The 18,969-nt window shown below is 45.8% G+C and overlaps 1 protein-coding gene across 1 annotated transcript in view; it reads left to right on the forward strand.

The window, feature by feature from the left end:
* LOC144826180 (uncharacterized) overlaps positions 1 to 18,969 on the forward strand; it is a 215,762-nt gene that overhangs the window by 133,249 nt on the left and 63,544 nt on the right. The gene's annotated exons all lie outside the window — the stretch shown is intronic.

The raw sequence follows: 18,969 nt of genomic DNA on the forward strand, positions 1-18,969 counted from the left end.
CTCTCGCACACCACAAGCTGTTGAATGGACAGCCTGCAGATGTTTACGCATTCACCTGTTCACTGGGCAGTATGTAGGCATTTACACATTCACTTATAGATTTGAATTTACTATTACACATTGAGCTGCTGATTGGCCAGTCTGTAGACTCTTTCTAATGAGCTGTTTATTTGGGCAGTACCTGTATGCATTGGCCTGTCAATTGGAGAGCTCTCTTACTCAGAGAGCAGTTTACTGGACTAACTGTAGACTCTCACACATTGGGCTCTTGATTGGACAGTTTTCGTACACTTAAAGCTGTTGAAAGGACAGCCTGTAGACTCTTATATGATGAGCCTGTGATTGGGAAGTACTCGTACATATTGGGCTGTTGATTGGACACGTGTTTTACACTTAAACCTGTTGATTGGTAAATGGTTGATAGAGTAATATCCTCTTCAACTATTCCGTTTGCCCCCATATTAAAAGAGTAAAGCTGATCCATTCCTAGTTCAAGTTCAAGTTCATGAATTTATAAAGCGCACTACTCACCCAGAGGGTCTCAAGGCGCTGGAGGGAGGGGTTTACTGTTTATCGAATAGCCATGTTTTCAGTTCTTTTCTGAAGGAGATGTGATTCTGAGTAAGGCGGAGGTGGGTGGGGAGTGAGTTCCAGGTCTTGGCAGCTAGGAAGGAGAAGGATCTGCCACCCATGGTGGTTTTTCGGATGCGAGGGACTGCGGCGAGGGCTTGATTGGATGATCTTAGTTGGCGGGTGGGATTGTAGAAAGACAGTCGGGTGTTGAGGCATTCGGGTCCTAGCTTATAGAGGGCCTTGTGTGCGTGGGTAAGAAGGCGGAAGGTAATTCTTTTATTGACGGGAAGCCAGTGGAGGTTTTTTAAGTGACCGGTGATGTGCTCTCGGCGCGGGATGTCTAATATGAGTCTCGCTGATGCGTTTTGGATGCGCTGGAGCTTTTTCTGCAATTTTGTTGTAATTCCGGCGTAGAGTGTGTTGCCATAGTCCAGTCGACTCGTGACCAGTGCATGGGTGACAGTCTTTCTTGTTTCGAGGGGGATCCAGCGGAAGATCTTTTTGAGAATGCGGAGGACGTTGAAGCAGGAGGACGATACGGCGTTGACTTGTCTGGACATTGAGAGGGAGGAGTCTAGAATGAAGCCAAGGTTACGTGCATGGTCTGTGGGTGTGGGCGCAGATCCCAAAGCGGAAGGCCACCAGGAGTCGTCCCAAGCTGAGGGGGAGGATCCTAGGATGAGCACCTCCGTTTTGTCAGAGTTGAGTTTTAAGCGGCTCTGTTTCATCCATTCGGCTACTTCTTTCATACCTTCGTGAAGGTTGTTTTTGGCGGTGTTGGGGTCTTTGGTGAGGGAAAGGATTAGCTGGGTGTCGTCGGCGTAGGAGATGATGTTGAGATTGTGTTGGCGTGCGATGGAGGCGAGGGGACTCATGTAGACGTTGAAGAGGGTGGGACTGAGTGAGGAGCCTTGAGGGACGCCGCAGATGACTTCGGTGGGCTCTGAGTAGAAAGGGGGGAGTCGGACTCTCTGGGTTCTCCCGGTTAGGAACGAGATGATCCAGTCCAAGGCTTTTCCTTGTATGCCGATGTTGTTGAGGCGTTGTATGAGGGTGTTGTGAGTGACAGACCGTGTCGAAGGCGGCGGAGAGGTCGAGTAGAATGAGGGCCACTGTTTCACCGTTGTCCAGGAGTGCTCGGATGTCGTCGGTCGCCGCAATGAGGGCGGTTTCGGTGCTGTGTTTGGCTCGAAAGCCGTTCTGTGAGGGATCCAGGGAGTTGTTGGATTCAAGGAAGGCTGCGAGTTGGCTGTTGACGGCTTTCTCGATGACTTTGGCCGGGAAAGGGAGGAGGGAAATGGGTCGGTAGTTTTTCAGTTCTGAGGGGTCTGCTGTTGTTTTTTTCAAAAGGGTGCTGAGTTCGGCGTGTTTCCATATTTCTGGAAAGGTGGCGGAGTTGAAGGAGCAGTTGATGACATCGCGGAGTTGGGGAGCGATGATGGAGTCAGCTTTCTCCTTTCTCTTACATTCCTGTAGCCCCTTTCTCCGAAGCTGATTCCCCCATGCCTCGCACTGTTGCTGGGCTATCTTCTATGAAAACAGCGGAATCCTCCATATCCTCATCCAAATCAGAACCACTATGGGGGCTCTCATCTGCCCTACGCATCTGTTTAGAGTATTGTTGTGCCAAATCCTCACAAGACGAAGCAGAATTCTCAGAAAGGGAGTAGAAATCACCAGATTCACCATCATTCAACTGAGCCAACGGTTGCGTCTGTAGTTGCCTACACACCCGAGTCTGTTCTTGTTGAAAACTAGTCTCTTGTACACCCTGCACACCTGTAGACTTACTCTGATTGACAGACTCGTTACTTGGGCAAATAAAAGTCTCTGACCCTGGGGTGGGAGCAGAACCAATTTCAGGTATTGCTACTGGTAAAATATTATCTTGCAAATCCTCGTTACCGTCCATGCCATCCACTCCCTGAATTACTGCAACCATTTCTGCCGTACCTGCGTTAATCTGGTCAGTCCAGTGAAATTTTTTTTTTTCCACTGGTCAGTCAGGAGAACCACCGGAGTCTTTTTCCCCTTTCGCTTTTCTTCAGCAGCAGAGAAAATCGCCAGTATCGTCCTATTATCCCCAGTGGCAGTTTTGCTTTTCACATTATCGTTTTGTTTTTTCTTATCCCCTGTCGTACTCTTTGCGGTCTGCTCCGCTCTCTCCGGGTCAGCCTCCTCATTCACTGCCTCCGCACCCCGCGGTTTCCCGCAGACCCTCTTTGGAGGCATTGTAAAGTTGCTGCAGCTCTCGCAGGCGGACACCCGAGCGCTACCAGGTCTCCACGAGTTATCAACGGCCGTGAAAGCTCCCGCCCACCAAGTGCGCCGGCACCTGAGGGATCTGGAGACGAACGCTGAAAAAATCTCCAACATCAATCGGCGTCCTTCTCTGCCACCTGCAGCTGCCAGAGATAAAACCCGAAGGGGGAGAAATACACACCACGAAGGGGGTTTAACCAAGATAACAAGCACAATGAAAATCCGCAAATAGTTTTCCAAACGGTTCTGTAGTTTCAAAGGCGTTTCATGGCTTACGACAAGTATCCCTTAGAGATCCGGCAGGAGAGGTGAGCTTACGCGTCCAGCCGCGTGGACGCCATCTTGCCTCATATGGATAAAACACAACAGGAGGGCCAAAAAATTCAGAATTCTTGCAGGAAATTGCAAAACTCGATACGGCGATTAGTGAAATCTCGATCGGACTTTACTGCTAGAGTTACAGAAGTTGAATCCAGGATATCAAATATCGAACACGAACTTGTTCAGCAGAAAGCCGCTACAGAGTCATTGACTAGTAATAAAGCTGATCTACAGTGGAAGATGGCAGACTTTGAAAATCGATCCCGTCGCAATAATTTGAGACTCATGCAGATACCTGAGGGGAAAGAGGGGCAAGATCCTCGAAAATTCATTGTAGAGTTATTTAAATCTGCTCTTCCTGATCTGGTAAAATGGGATTGGGATAGAGAAATTGAAAGGGCGCATAGGTTCCCATTTAATATATGGCTTTACCCAGGGCAAGAGGTACCTTAGCCTAGACCTTTTCTCATCTCCTTTAACAGTTTTCTGGCTAGAGAGGATGTTTTTTTGAATACTAGACCTAATAAGAAAAGAGCGGGGGATGGCTGTGTATTTTTTGCTACGCCTGATTTCTGTAAGCACACAATGGAAAGCTGCTGGCAACTTCGACAGTTGGTTACCCAATTTCAGAGCAAAGGTGCTCAAGCGTACCTAATGAATCTTGCTAAGTTAAAAATGATTTATAAGGAGCGCACTCGCTTCTTTACAAGTGAAGTTGCTGCAAAAGAATTTTTGCAGTCTATGGTGGCTTAGCATGATATTTAGATATGCACACATGGTGTTATATTCACTGAGTAAATTCTCAGTTAGAGGGTAATGAGATTTTGTGAGCTTCTCCTTTGATTTTTAGATTGCCTTTTTTTATTTTATGACTAGTAATGTATGAGTATGGCTTTTCTACTTTCGTTTTTGAGGCATCTGAAGATATTATTGTCCCTATGAGGGGAGGCTGGGGGCTCAGGGAAGCTTTACATCTTGAGGACCATAAGTCCTAAAGCCTTGGTAAGGGGGTGTGGGGAAGGGGATGGTGCTTCTTTGGGTAAGGTGGGTGGATTTGGGCACGGTGGTGGGGTTAAAAGGGGGAAAAAATCCATGGTTAGGGCTGGAAAACAAAAATAGTAAAACGGAAAAAGTTTGTAAAAAATGTATAAACTGTTCGAAGGTTCTTGGTAAAATGCCTTATGGATCCCTATCTACAAAGTGTTGGCCAGTGTTGATTTTTCATGGTGGTCCGCGGACTTAAAATATGTTCTCTAAATGTATCTAGCCTGAATAATGTAAATAAAAGAAAGAGGGTAGCAACGGAAATTCGTTATATTCAACCTGATATTTTATGTCTCCAAGAGACACACTTGTCCTGGGGTAATAGGCACTTAGTAGCCGATTTAGGATACTCACTTACCGTCCGTGACCGTCCTGAGAGCCTCGAAGGCGGTTGCTCCCCAGCTGCTCCCAGACCCGGCTTGGTATCGTAGCGCTGCGCACAGTGCTACTGCTGCACTCGTCTCTGCTCAGTGACCTGGAGACATCGCACTGCCATTACCGAATCCGAGACTGCCCATTGCTGTGTATTAATTAATTGTGCATTGCTACCTCTGCCTTCAATTGATTAGCCCCGCGGTGCCGCCAATCTGCGCTTTGTTTAATTATTGATTGCACATTGCTGCCTGTGCCTGCCTGCCGTTTTGTGCCTGATTGTACCGTTTACAGTGGTGTTCTGACCGCCATTTGCCCTACCTGTGCCCCAATCTTGTCCTGGTCGCCTTTTGGCTTGCAGCCATTTTGTTGTTGTTGTTGTTGTGACCCCCAGCCCGGCTCTCCGCCCCCGCTCCCGCCTCCCAGCTGATCCTCCCTCCCACTGCAAGCATTGAGCCCGTTCCCTCGCACCAAGCGCTGTGACCGTCCTGAGAGCCTCGAAGGCGATTACTCCCCAGCTGCTCCCAGACCCGACTTGGTATCGTAGCGCTGCGCACACTGCTACTGCTGCACTCGTCTCTGCTCAGTGACCTGGAGACATCGCACTGCCATTACCGAATTCGAGACTGCGCATTGCTGTGTATTAATTAATTGTGCATTGCTACCTCTGCCTTCAATTGATTAGCCCCGCGGTGCCGCCAATCTGCGCTTTGTTTAATTATTGATTGCACATTGCTGCCTGTGCCTGCCTGCCGTTTTGTGCCTGATTGTACCGTTTACAGTGGTGTTCTGACCGCCATTTGCACTACCTGTGCCCCAATCTTGTCCTGGTCGCCTTTTGGCTTGCAGCCATTTTGTTGTTGTTGTTGTGACCCCCAGCCCGGCTCTCCGCCCCGCTCCCGCCTCCCAGCTGATCCTCCCTCGCCCCTCCCCCCTCTACCATCCACATATGACAGATGCTTCTGCGCGCAGCGTCCACGCGCAGCGGTCGCGCCCCATGCGCATCGAAGGTGTGCCAAAGGTAAGCCCGTCTACGCCCGTCCGCGCCTGGACCGCGCCCAGCGCCAGACCCCCTGGTCCCCGCAAACCACACTCCTCCTGCATAACGTACGACGCCGCCACCCTCCTAGCCCTTAACCCCGGACGCACACCACAATGCTATGAAGCTGCCCCAGGATGTACCCACGGTCCCTTCGCCTGCCACTCCTGCAAGTTCGCCTGCATCAAGACCCACACCAAGTCCACTAACTCCAAACACAGCTCCAACTTTAACCACCTGAAGTGCATCCTGCTGAACACCCGCTCGGTCCACAGACACGCCACGGAACTCTGGGACCTACTCGACACTGCTTCACCGGACATCGCCTTCCTTACAGAAACCTGGATCAACGCATCCTCAGCACCCGACATCGCCATAGCCATCCCGGACGCTTACAAGATCATCCGAAAAGACCGCACCAACCAAACAGGAGGAGGCATCGCCATCGTCCATAAGAACACCATCAGAATCACGACCAGCTTCGACGATAACTTTGCAACCACCGAACACCTCCACTTCCAGATCCACACCGACCCCAGGACCACACTTAGAGGCACCCTCATCTACAGACCACCAGGAACCCGTAAACAATTCAGCGAAGACATCACTGACTTCATCAGCCCACACGCCCTCACCTCCGAGAACTACATTCTACTGGGAGACCTCAACTTCCACCTGGAAAAGAAAAACGACAGCAACACCACCACCCTTCTGGACAACCTGGCCAATCTCGGACTCAAACAACTTGTTGACACCCCCACCCATGTAGCCGGACATACGCTCGACCCAATCTTCACCTCCAGCAAGCACATCTCCTTCGATGACACCACAGCTCTCCATTGGACGGACCACAGCTGTGTTCACTTCAGCTACAAAACTACCTCGACCCACAACCCCCCACAACCTATTCCGCGAAGAAACTGGAACAAAATCACCACTGATCAACTCCTCACATCGCTCAAACAAAACCCTCCCGCCCTCTCATCGGACCCAAACCAAGCTGCCACCATACTCAAACAATGGATCACTCACAGCGTTGACGAATTAGCACCCTTGAAAAACCACCAAACCAAACAGGGTAGCAAAAAGGCCCCCTGGTTCAACGATGACCTTAAGAAATCCAAGAAACTATGCCGTACTCTCGAGAAAACATGGAGAAAAAACCCAACCACTGACAACCTGACCACCTTCAAGTCAGCCACCCGCAAACACCACCAATTGATCCGATCCACCAAGAAATCAACATTCAAGGATCGACTCGACAACAACGCCCATAACAGCAAGGAACTATTCAACATCGTCAAAGAATTTACCAACCCCACCGCAGCCTCAAACGACATTACTCCCTCCCAAGACCTCTGCGATTCGCTATCCTCTTACTTCTACAACAAAATAGCCGACATACATAACAGCTTTGAGAACATTTCCAATGAACAGTCCACTTCACCCACCTCCGAACCTAAACCGCCCTCTAACAACCTTAGCGCCTGGAACCCAATCACCACTGAAGACACCATCCGCCTAATGAACTCCATCCATTCAGGTTCGCCAACCGACCCCTGTCCCCACCACATCTTCAACAAAGCAGACTCCATCATCGCACCCCATCTCCGTGATGTCATCAACTGCTCCTTCAACTCCGCTACCTTCCCAGAAAGCTGGAAACACGCAGAACTCAGCGCCCTCCTGAAGAAACCCACAGCAGACCCCTCTGAACTTAAGAACTACCGCCCCATCTCCCTCCTCCCATTCCCTGCCAAAGTCATTGAAAAAGCCGTCAATAGCCGCCTTCCTTGAATCCAACAACTCCCTCGACACCTCACAGTCCGGCTTCCGAGCCAAACACAGCACCAAAACCACCCTCATTGCAGCGACTGACGACATCCGAACGCTTCTGGACAGCGGAGAAACAGTTGCCCTCATCCTACTCGACCTCTCCGCCGCCTTCGACACAGTCTGCCATAGCACTCTCATACAACGCCTCAGCAACATCGGCATACAAGGAAAAGCCTTGGACTGGATCATCTCGTTCCTCGCCGGGAGAACCCAGAGAGTCCGACTCCCCCCATTCAAATCAGAGGCCACCGAAGTCATCTGCGGAGTACCACAAGGATCATCACTCAGTCCCACCCTCTTCAACGTTTACATGAGTCCCCTCGCATCCATCGCACGACATCACAACCTTAACATCATCTCTTACGCTGACGACACCCAGCTGATCCTTTCCCTCACCAAAGACCCTAACACCGCCAAAACCAATCTTCACGAAGGCATGAAAGAAGTAGCTGAATGGATGAAAAACAGCCGCCTAAAACTTAACTCAGACAAAACGGAAGTCCTCATCCTAGGATCATCCCCCTCTGCCTGGGACGACTCTTGGTGGCCATCGGCCCTGGGCACTGCACCCATACCCACAGACCACGCACGTAACCTAGGCTTCATCCTAGACTCCTCCCTCTCGATGACCAGACAAGTCAACGCCGTCTCATCCTCTTGCTTCAACGTACTTCGTATGCTCAAGAAAATCTTTCGTTGGATCCCCACCGAAACAAGAAAGACTGTCACTCACGCACTGGTCACTAGCCGACTGGACTATGGAAACACCCTCTATGCCGGAACCACAGCCAAACTACAGAAAAAACTCCAAAGCATCCAAAACGCATCAGCCAGACTCATATTGGACATCCCTCGCCAAGCTCACATTTCCGGTCACCTGAAAGACCTCCACTGGCTTCCGGTCAACAAGAGAATAACGTTCCGCCTCCTCACCCACGCACACAAGGCCCTTTACAAACTAGGACCCGAATGCCTCAACACACGACTGTCCTTCTACACACCCACCCGCCAACTAAGATCCTCCAATCAAGCCCTCGCTGCAGTTCCGCGCATCCACAGATCCACCATGGGAGGAAGATCCTTCTCCTACTTGGCGGCCAAGACCTGGAATTCTCTCCTCACTCACCTCCGCCTTACACAGAACCACATTTCCTTTAAAAAGGAACTTAAAACCTGGCTATTCGATAAATAATGTACCCCCTCCCCCAAGCGCCTTGAGACCCTCTGGGTGAGTAGTGGGCTATACAAATTCCTGAACTTGTACTTGAACTTGAACTTATTTCTGCTTCGCAGCAAACTTCGATGACCCGGGGGGTTATGATACTGACTAAATCACATTATTGCATAGCTGGCCGAAGTTTAAGCGATAAATGGGGACGATGGGCCATAACAGAACTAAAGCTAGGTAGCTTTCAATTCACTCTTTGTTCAATTTATGGATTTAATACTGATGAAGCAGAGGTTTTAGAGGGTTTGAATATAGAATTAGCATCCTGGATATTACCCCTGGTGATATGTGGCGATATTAATATTAATTTGACACCACAAGTGATAATGGGAGGACCTGGAAATTATAAAGGACGTAAGCCCAGGGTCTTCAAAGCTCTTCATAATCTTTTAACAGATCATGGACTTGTTGACGTGTGGAGTAATCTTTATCCTACTAGCCAAGGTTACACTTTTTAATCTTTCCCTCACAAAAAAATGGCCCGCCTTGATTACTTTTTTACTCCCCCTTCTTTATTAAGCGGAGCAAATATGCAGCTATTCCCCAGAATATCATCCGATCATGCTCCAATATTAATTGAAATAGCTGATATAGGGATGGAACACACAAGCAGAGGCTTTACCTTTGATCGAAAATTATGCTTGGATGATGAATTTAAAAGTCACATGTCAAACTGGATATTGGAATTTTTTTTATTTAATTTACATTCTACCCCAGTTGATAATGTATGGGAGTCATTTAAAGCTTGCTTCAGAGGGGAAGTTCTGAGCTATGGTATTTTTCAGCAGAAAAAAATAAGGGCAGAAATGCAAGATCTTTATACTGCACTAATTAGTGCAGAAGAGAACTTAATGAAAGAAATTCAAAAAACAATCAATCAAGGGAATATTTCAGATTTTGAGGGTAAAGTGGCTCGTTGTTGGGCCAAAATATTGGGGGTATGGAATTCTGGGATAGCCAGGAAATATTTGATATACAAGAAACAATGTCATGAATACTGGGAGGCAACAGGGAGATGTCTTGCGTTATGGCTACGGATGCAGGAAACCTCAAGACTCATAGTAGGGTTAAAATATAATAACGGGAATTTATATCATGCACCAGAGCAGATATTAGCTATCTTTCATCCATATTATACAGAATTATATACAGAACAGAAAAGGGATGTAGAAGGAGCTTTAATATCACAGCAGGAGAATGTTACTCAAGTAGTGGCTAGTGAGAAGGTATGGTTAGACAGTACGCTTACAATGGTAGAGTTGGAGAATGCGGTAAAAAGCTTAGCGAATGGGAAGGCTACTGGGCCTGACCTTATACCGGGAGAAGTATACAAATTATTTTTTCCTCAGCTAAAAGAGGCAATGCTGCAAACTTTCAGAGCAGCACAGCTTGGGGATGCACCCAAATCATGGGACAAAGCTGTCATAGTGGTTTTTAACAAGAAGGGTACACCGCCTGTACTGCCTGGCTCTTATCGCCCCATTTCTTTGCTCAATTTTGACGGCAAAATTTACTCCACAATTTTAGCTAATCGAATATCAAAGGTTATCACTCCACTAGTCTCAATAAATCAGCATGGATTCATACCTTATAGAGGCACGGTCACACATATTAAAGTCATAACTCTATTCGATATCGCTCAAGCAGAACAAAGCAAATTAGCACTGATTTTATTAGACGCTGAGAAAGCGTTCGACCGTGTGGAGTGGCATTCTTTATGGGAGGTTATGAGGCGAGTAGGATTCAGAGAATTTTTTTTTAAGGCAATCCATGTCCTGTATACTTCACCAAAAGCTAGAGTAGCCGCTATGGGGAGGAAATCTGATAATATAAAAGTTACAAGAGGCACTAGGCAGGGGTGTCCCTGCTCCCCAATACTTTTCGCTTTATATATAAATCCTTTCATAGAAAATGTATCTAGCACTTCGCAAATAAAACTATTTGTTGTGCAAAATATCTCACATTCAGTGTTTGCGTACGCAGACGACAAAGCGGTTATTACTGTTGACCCAATGACGGCTCTGGAAGAGATTGAGCGGTTAGCGTCAGAGTTTGGTCCGATTTCGGGATACAAAGTAAATGTATTAAAAACTCAAGTCGGCGGTAGGGAGGACGGTGGCAGAGTCTCCCCGACCCGCTGGCGCTTGGTTTAAGAGTGACAGACTCACGCTGCACATGAGAAATTTTAAAAAGTGATTTTACAACTGTAATATTGAATTGTGATTTTAAACAGCGTCGTGTTCTTAAATAGCTATAGTGATTGCTGAGTGCTAGCAGCGCTATACGCTACAACTTTAAATTGGTATTTACTATCTTACCTAACCTGTGCTCGATCTCTTGTCCTGCCCGCCCCGGTCCGACGCGGCAACCAGTGCCGTTTGAGCGGAGGGCGGGTCAGGCAGAGCCAGGTCACTTCCGCGAGCACAGAGCGGTTAGCGCTCTAGTCTGCTGCACATTGGGAGGTATTTAGGCAGCGAGGAGCAGGCGGCATTTGCGGTAGGGAGGACGGTGGCAGAGTCTCCCCGACCCGCTGGCGCTTGGTTTAAGAGTGACAGACTCACGCTGCACATGAGAAATTTTAAAAAGTGATTTTACAACTGTAATATTGAATTGTGATTTTAAACAGCGTCGTGTTCTTAAATAGCTATAGTGATTGCTGAGTGCTAGCAGCGCTATACGCTACAACTTTAAATTGGTATTTACTATCTTACCTAACCTGTGCTCGATCTCTTGTCCTGCCCGCCCCGGTCCGACGCGGCAACCGGTGCCGTTTGAGCGGAGGGCGGGTCAGGCAGAGCCAGGTCACTTCCGCGAGCACAGAGCGGTTAGCGCTCTAGTCTGCTGCACATTGGGAGGTATTTAGGCAGCGAGGAGCAGGCGGCATTTGCGGTAGGGAGGACGGTGGCAGAGTCTCCCCGACCCGCTGGCGCTTGGTTTAAGAGTGACAGACTCACGCTGCACATGAGAAATTTTAAAAAGTGATTTTACAACTGTAATATTGAATTGTGATTTTAAACAGCGTCGTGTTCTTAAATAGCTATGTTGATTGCTGAGTGCTAGCAGCGCTATACGCTACAACTTTAAATTGGTATTTACTATCTTACCTAACCTGTGCTCGATCTCTTGTCCTGCCCGCCCCGGTCCGACGCGGCAACCAGTGCCGTTTGAGCGGAGGGCGGGTCAGGCAGAGCCAGGTCACTTCCGAGAGCACAGAGCGGTTAGCGCTCTAGTCTGCTGCACATTGGGAGGTATTTAGGCAGCGAGGAGCAGGCGGCATTTGCGGTAGGGAGGACGGTGGCAGAGTCTCCCCGACCCGCTGGCGCTTGGTTTAAGAGTGACAGACTCACGCTGCACATGAGAAATTTTAAAAAGTGATTTTACAACTGTAATATTGAATTGTGATTTTAAACAGCGTCGTGTTCTTAAATAGCTATAGTGATTGCTGAGTGCTAGCAGCGCTATACGCTACAACTTTAAATTGGTATTTACTATCTTACCTAACCTGTGCTCGATCTCTTGTCCTGCCCGCCCCGGTCCGACGCGGCAACCAGTGCCGTTTGAGCGGAGGGCGGGTCAGGCAGAGCCAGGTCACTTCCGCGAGCACAGAGCGGTTAGCGCTCTAGTCTGCTGCACATTGGGAGGTATTTAGCCCCCTCGTCACAGCAAGCGCGCAGCGGTCGCGCGCAGCAAAGCGCCTGAGACGCGCCAGAGAGAAGCCCGTCTGCGCCCGTCCGCGACAGGACGTGGCTAGGGGCTATGGCACTCTCGACTGGCGATATTACAGGTACTAGGCGGGTTTATCTCTCTCACACCTTACGCCACCTACGCCCTAATTTGCTGTCATCTAATTGCTCCCCATCTTCCCATTACTGCCCTGAGGGGCCTTTTTCGTGTAGATCTTGCCGTACACAATTTTTAACGCATAGCGTCTCTCATCAACTATGCTCTGATATTATTCCGATTACCCAGACTTATGGGGGTAGTAATTTATTATGTAATGTAAGATCTTTAGTTAAGCACTCTACCGAGGTTTGGGATCTTATTTCTACTTATAAGCCAGACATGTGTTTCCTAACTGAAACATGGCTTAAACCTCATACCACCCCCGCTATTACTCTTGGTATACCAATAGGTTATAAGATTGTTAGACAGGACAGACCTAAAAAAACTGGTGGTGGGATAGCAATCGTTTTTAGAGATGACTTTTCTGTCTCTGTATTAGATCAATGTTGTACTCCTGACTTTGAGATGATGATATTTACGACTGATTCATCTACTAAAGGTAGTAGGAAAGGAGCCTTGGTTTACCGCCCACCCGGTCCCTTGAAAAACATGCCCAAACTGTTAGTGGAAGCGATTGCACCACATACAAGCACAGATAAAGATTTTTTACTACTTGGGGATTTTAATATTTACAGTGAGGAAGGAAATAATAAGGAGGTACAATCTTTTATGACTGATATTTCTCTTCTGGGACTAAAACAATACAACAACGGACCCACACATCAAGCTGGCCATACGTTGGATATGATTATAGCCAACTTTCCCGGCATTGAATGTAAATTACCCAAACAATATCCTTGGACAGATCATTTTATCCTTGAGTTCTTCATGCCAATAAATACCCCGCGACCCACTGTACATGCCCATATTCCATCCAAGCGAAGGCAGTGGCACAAAATCACTAATTTCACTTTTGAGCAAAAATATCGCTCTCCCTCTGTTGTATGTACAGAAGATATTAATAGCGCTCTTCTAAAGTGGGATTTAGCGATAGGTGATGTGGTAGAACAACTTGCCCCGATAAAGACTTTCAAAACTAATCTGACCAAGAAACATGAAGTCTGGTACTCGGAGGATTTGCGTAGCTTAAAACGTACAGTTAGGAAATTTGAGAAGGTATGGAGAACCTCACATCTGGAAGGAGACAAAGCCCAATATAAGACGGCTCTTAATACCTATCACAAAGCCATACGTTCTGCTCGCAAGCACTATATCACCGCTCAGTTAGAGGCAGCTGGTAATGATTCAAAGACCTTGTACCAGATTGTCAATACTTTCCTGAAGCCCGTTGCTTGCGAAAGTGCAGACATGGCTTCACAACATCTTTGTGATAGCATATCGAGCTTTTTCTCTGACAAAATTGATGCCATCTACAGGAGAATTGAGACCACAAATACCGTTAATAATAGTCAAGATCAATCTGCTTTGGTGCTTATGTCATCCACTAAAGCCACAAAGTCTCACTCCTTTAATGATTTTCCAGAAATCTCACTGAGTGAGGTCCAAAATTTAATCATGGATACTAAAAGCGGAAGCCCGGCAGACCGGCTCCCAGCCAGACTTATGGGTCCACTAGGGAGCATATTGGGCCCAGATGTTCAGAGGCTTGTAAACCTCTCGTTAACATCTGGAGTAGTCCCACAATGCTGGAAAAAAGCTCTTGTCAGACCGATCAGGAAGAATTCCTCAATTCCGTGGACCAATTTGTCTAATCTTAGACCTATCTCCCTTTTACCATTTCTGGGGAAAATCACCGAAAAGCATTCCAATAAACATCTATCCACCTATCTCGAACAATCTGGCTGCCTCGATCCATCCCAGTCAGGTTTTAGGCCGAAATTTAGCACCGAAACGCCTTGCTGTCGATAACAGACGATCTTCGGTTGTACCAGGACAAAGGTTACTCTGTGATCCTGGTACTACTAGATTTATCGGCAGCGTTCGATACTATCTCTCATAACATTCTTATCGAACGCCTGTCTGAGAGTGGAATCGGTGGTATGGCACTGGAATGGATCAGAAGCTTTCTCTCCAACCGGACCCAAACTGTCACCATGGGTGATTTTAGGTCGGGGGAGGTTAACATCACCAAGGGGGTTCCACAGGGGTCATGCCTGAGCCCGACCCTATTTAACACCTATGTGGCCCCCTTGGCAGATGTAACCAGAGCTTACGGTTTCCATCCAGTGTCATATGCTGATGATACGCAGCTGCTCTTCCCTTTTAAACATCTTACACCGGAGATAATACTTTCTTTCTCCGAGGGAATGAAGGCAGTTGCAAGGTGGATGTCCTCCAATTTCCTCCAATGCAACGTTGGAAAAACGGAGGTCATGCTTTTTGGTGATGCAAAGGTCCAATGGTCCCCTGACTGGTGGCCGCTCGATCTAGGCCCAGTTCCTGAGCCCAAAGCAGTGATAAAGAATCTAGGAGTCAGATTGGAACCAGAGTTGACTATGATACATCATGTCTCCATTACTGTGGGAACATGTTTTCACGTAATAGGTCTCCTTCGGAGGATTTTTCCTTTCCTCCCTGACTCTTACAGGAGAACCCTGGTTCAGGCTCTGATTATTAGCCGTCTAGATTACTGCAATGGCCTCCTGGCAGGAGCTAATGAAGAGGTTCTGAACCGCCTACAGGTGGTGCAGAATACAGCTGCGAGGTTGGTGCTTAATGCACCTCCTAGGTCTCCGTCTAGACCTTTACTGCAGAAACTTCACTGGTTGCCTATACGGCAACGAGTGAAATTTAAAATCGGCTGTATTATCCATAAAGGCCTTAATGATTTAGGACCAGAGTATTTGGCTACAAAATTTGTTCCATATGCTCCTATTCGCTCCCTCAGGTCCAGTGAACAGTTTTTGTTAAACATTCCTAAAATCACAAAAACTAGGCAAGGAGGTAGGGCTCTATCTGTGATAGGTCCTAGTTTTTGGAACTCCCTCCCGCCCTCTCTAAAACTATGTAGGAATCATCTTGAATTTAGGAAATGTTTGAAAACTTTCCTGTTTGGCCTATGTTAAAAACTCATCCGTCGGCTTTATTAGGTCTCTGATCATAAAATACATCTCATGTGGGACGTTTCTAAGCTTCCTACCCTAAGCACCACAAGCGCGGAGATACTCCTTCGGGAGTTTATTCATAGCGCTATAAAAACCCACAAATAAATAAATAAAATAAATTATGCACGAACAACATATTAATCTCGGATTCTAGAGTAGTATCAGAAGTTGTATACTTAGGTATTAAAATCAAAACAACTATGAGAGAAATAGTAGATGTCAACTGGTCGGATACACTGCAACATATTAAACAGTCATTGGATAGGTGTGGCTGTCTACAACTAACGATAATAGGCAGAGGTAATATCATTAAAATGAGTATACTGTCAAAAGTATTATATTTATTTAGGTCTATTCCTCTCGAGATACCTCTTACGTACCTGCAGCAATTACAGGCTTTATGCTCAAAATTTATCTGGACCCCTGAGAAGCCACGACGGGCGATGAGATTGATGACACTTCCTGTTGAAAGAGAGGGACGGGCCATTCCAGATTTTATTTTATATTTTTATGTCTGCTTCTTACAAAGAATTCATATATTGTTGACAGGGGAACCAGTACATGACAGTGCAGCAGCAGCAGCAATATTTCAGCTACTCATAGGGAATCAGGCCAATAGGTGTCTATTTAGAGAACTTGAATGAAGTTACTGCAAAAGAACTCGATTCAAGGTCTTGGAATCAGCATTTAAAGTTTGGCGGAAGGTATTAAGACGGATGGGCTTAGGCAAATTGACATATTATACACATCTGAATGCTAATAAAATACTTCCTTCTATATTTTGGGATAGGATTGCTAGGGATTGGGCCCTTAAGGGTATTGAGCAAACGGGGGATTTTTTTGCAGCAGGAGGGCTCATGTTGACATTTGATGAATTAGTTCAGAAATTTAATTTGATCAACACTCAGTTTTTTAAATATCTCCAAGTACGCGACTTTTTGATTCGGCAACAGATTAATTTTGTACCTAATGCTTTAATTGAGGCAATTCGTCGGCTGGGTAAAATTGGTGATTTGTATAAAATATTGTTAGAATTCAAACCTGATGACTTGGAGAAACATAATGTACACTGGCAGACAAGGCTCGGTGAAACAGACTTGGTCATAGAGGATGGTATTCTGATTGCCAAGGAAGCCTTCCTGTCGGCCAATCTGAAGGCTCAATTTTTTAAAACTGTATTTAGTTTATATTACACTCCAGATCGTATGCTTAAATGGGGTACTCGCTACGACGGCAAATGTTTTCGCTGTGGGAGTGATAATGCAGATAGTTTACATATATTTTACAGTTGTGTTAAATTGCATCTTTTTCTGCTTAACATTGAAAAGTTTTTATCTGCTACAACACGATGCACTGTTAAGATCTCTCCAGCTCTTATGCTGTTAGGTGTTGGACAAGCAGTGGCAAAAGGGATGCCCCTTCACAAATATAGATATTTTTTATTTGTAGCGCTGACTACAGCTTGCCTATGTATAGCATCTGATTGGTTGCAAACTGAACCACCAGCATTTGAATTTTGGTGGGCTAAACTGTATAATTTGTATAAACTAGAATGGAGTCTTTATGCGTTGAAGGAGGCAAAAAAACGTAAACTTGGTATGTTGATCTGGGGGGTAATTCATGATCATTTGGAAATGGGGTAGTGTTACTTGTATATTTATGAATTATGTCATATGAGTTTACTGAGTGTTACATTTATTTTTTAGAGATTGTTATCTCTAAGCTCTTACTGTGGAATAATAAATAAATAAATAAAAAACAAAAAAAATTGTTGATTGGACAGTAGTTGTACACTTTAACCTGTTGATTGGAGAGTAGTTGTACACTTTAACGTGTTGATTGGACAATAATTGTACACTTTAACCTGTTGATTGGGCAATAGTTGTGCACTTTAACCTGTTCATTGGACAGTAGTTGTACACTTTAACCTGTTGATTGGACAGTAATTGTACAATGTAATCTGTTGATTGGACAGTAGTTGTACACTTTAACCTGTTGATTAGGCAATAGTTGTACACTTTAACCTGTTCATTGGACAGTAGTTGTACACTTTAACCTGTTGATTGGACAATAGTTGCACACTTTAACCTGTTGATTGGTTGTACACTTTAACCTGTTCATTGGACAGTAGTTGTACACTTTAACCTGTTCATTGGACAGTAGTTGTACACTTTGACCTGTTGATTGGAGAGTAGTTGTACACTTTAACCTGTTGATTGGACAGTAGTTGTACACTTTGACCTGTTGATTTTAGAGTAGCTGTACGCTTTGACCTGTTCATTGGACAGTAGTTGTTCACTTTAACCTGTTCATTGTACAGTAGTTGTACACTTTGACCTGTTGATTGGAGAGTAGTTGTACACTTTCACCTGTTGATTGGACAGTAGTTGTACACTTTGACCTGTTCATTGGATAGTAGTTGTACACTTTAACCTGTTGATTGGACAGTAGTTGTACACTTTGACCTGTTGATTGGACAGTAGTTGTACACTTTAACCTGTTGATTGTACAGTAGTTGTACACTTTGACCTGTTGATTGGAGAGTAGTTGTACACTTTAACCTGTTGATTGGACAGTAGTTGTACACTTTAACCTGTTCATTGTACAGTAGTTGCACACTTTGACCTGTTGATTGGACAGTAGTTGTACATTTTAACCTGTTGATTGGACAGTAGTTGTACACTTTGATCTGTTCATTGGACAGTAGTTGTTCACTTTAACCTGTTCATTGGAGAGTAGTTGTACACTTTAACCTGTTCTTTGTACAGTAGTTGCACACTTTGACCTGTTGATTGGAGAGTAGTTGTACACTTTAACCTGTTGATTGGACAGTAGTTGTACACTTTAACCTGTTGATTGGACAGTAGTTGTACACTTTGACCTGTTGATTGGAGAGTAGTTGTACACTTTGACCTGTTGATTGGAGAGTAGTTGTACACTTTGACCTGTTGATTGGACAGTAGTTGTATGCTTTGACCTGTTGATTGGACAGTAATTGTACACTTTAACCTGTGATTGGAGAGTAGTTGTACACTTTAACCTGTTGATTGGAGAGTAGTTGTGTACTTTCCCCTGTTGATTGGACAGTAGTTGTACACTTTGACCTGTTGATTGGACAGTAGTTGTACGCTTTGACCTGTTCATTGGGCAGTAGTTGTACACTTTAACCTGTTGATTGGACAGTAGTTGTACACTTTGACCTGTTGATTGGAGAGTAGTTGTACACATTGACCTGTTCAATGGACAGTAGTTGTACACTTTAACCTGTTGATTGGAGAGTAGTTGTACACATTGACCTGTTGATTGGACAGTAGTTGTACACTTTGACCTGTTGATTGGACAGTAGTTGTACACTTTAACCTGTGATTGGAGAGTAGTTGTACACTTTAACCTGTTGATTGGAGAGTAGTTGTGTACTTTAACCTGTTGATTGGACAGTAGTTGTA

The sequence above is a fragment of the Lissotriton helveticus genome, chromosome 3_2 (genome assembly GCF_964261635.1).
Source record: "Lissotriton helveticus chromosome 3_2, aLisHel1.1, whole genome shotgun sequence".
Classification (NCBI taxonomy): Eukaryota; Metazoa; Chordata; class Amphibia; order Caudata; family Salamandridae; genus Lissotriton; species Lissotriton helveticus.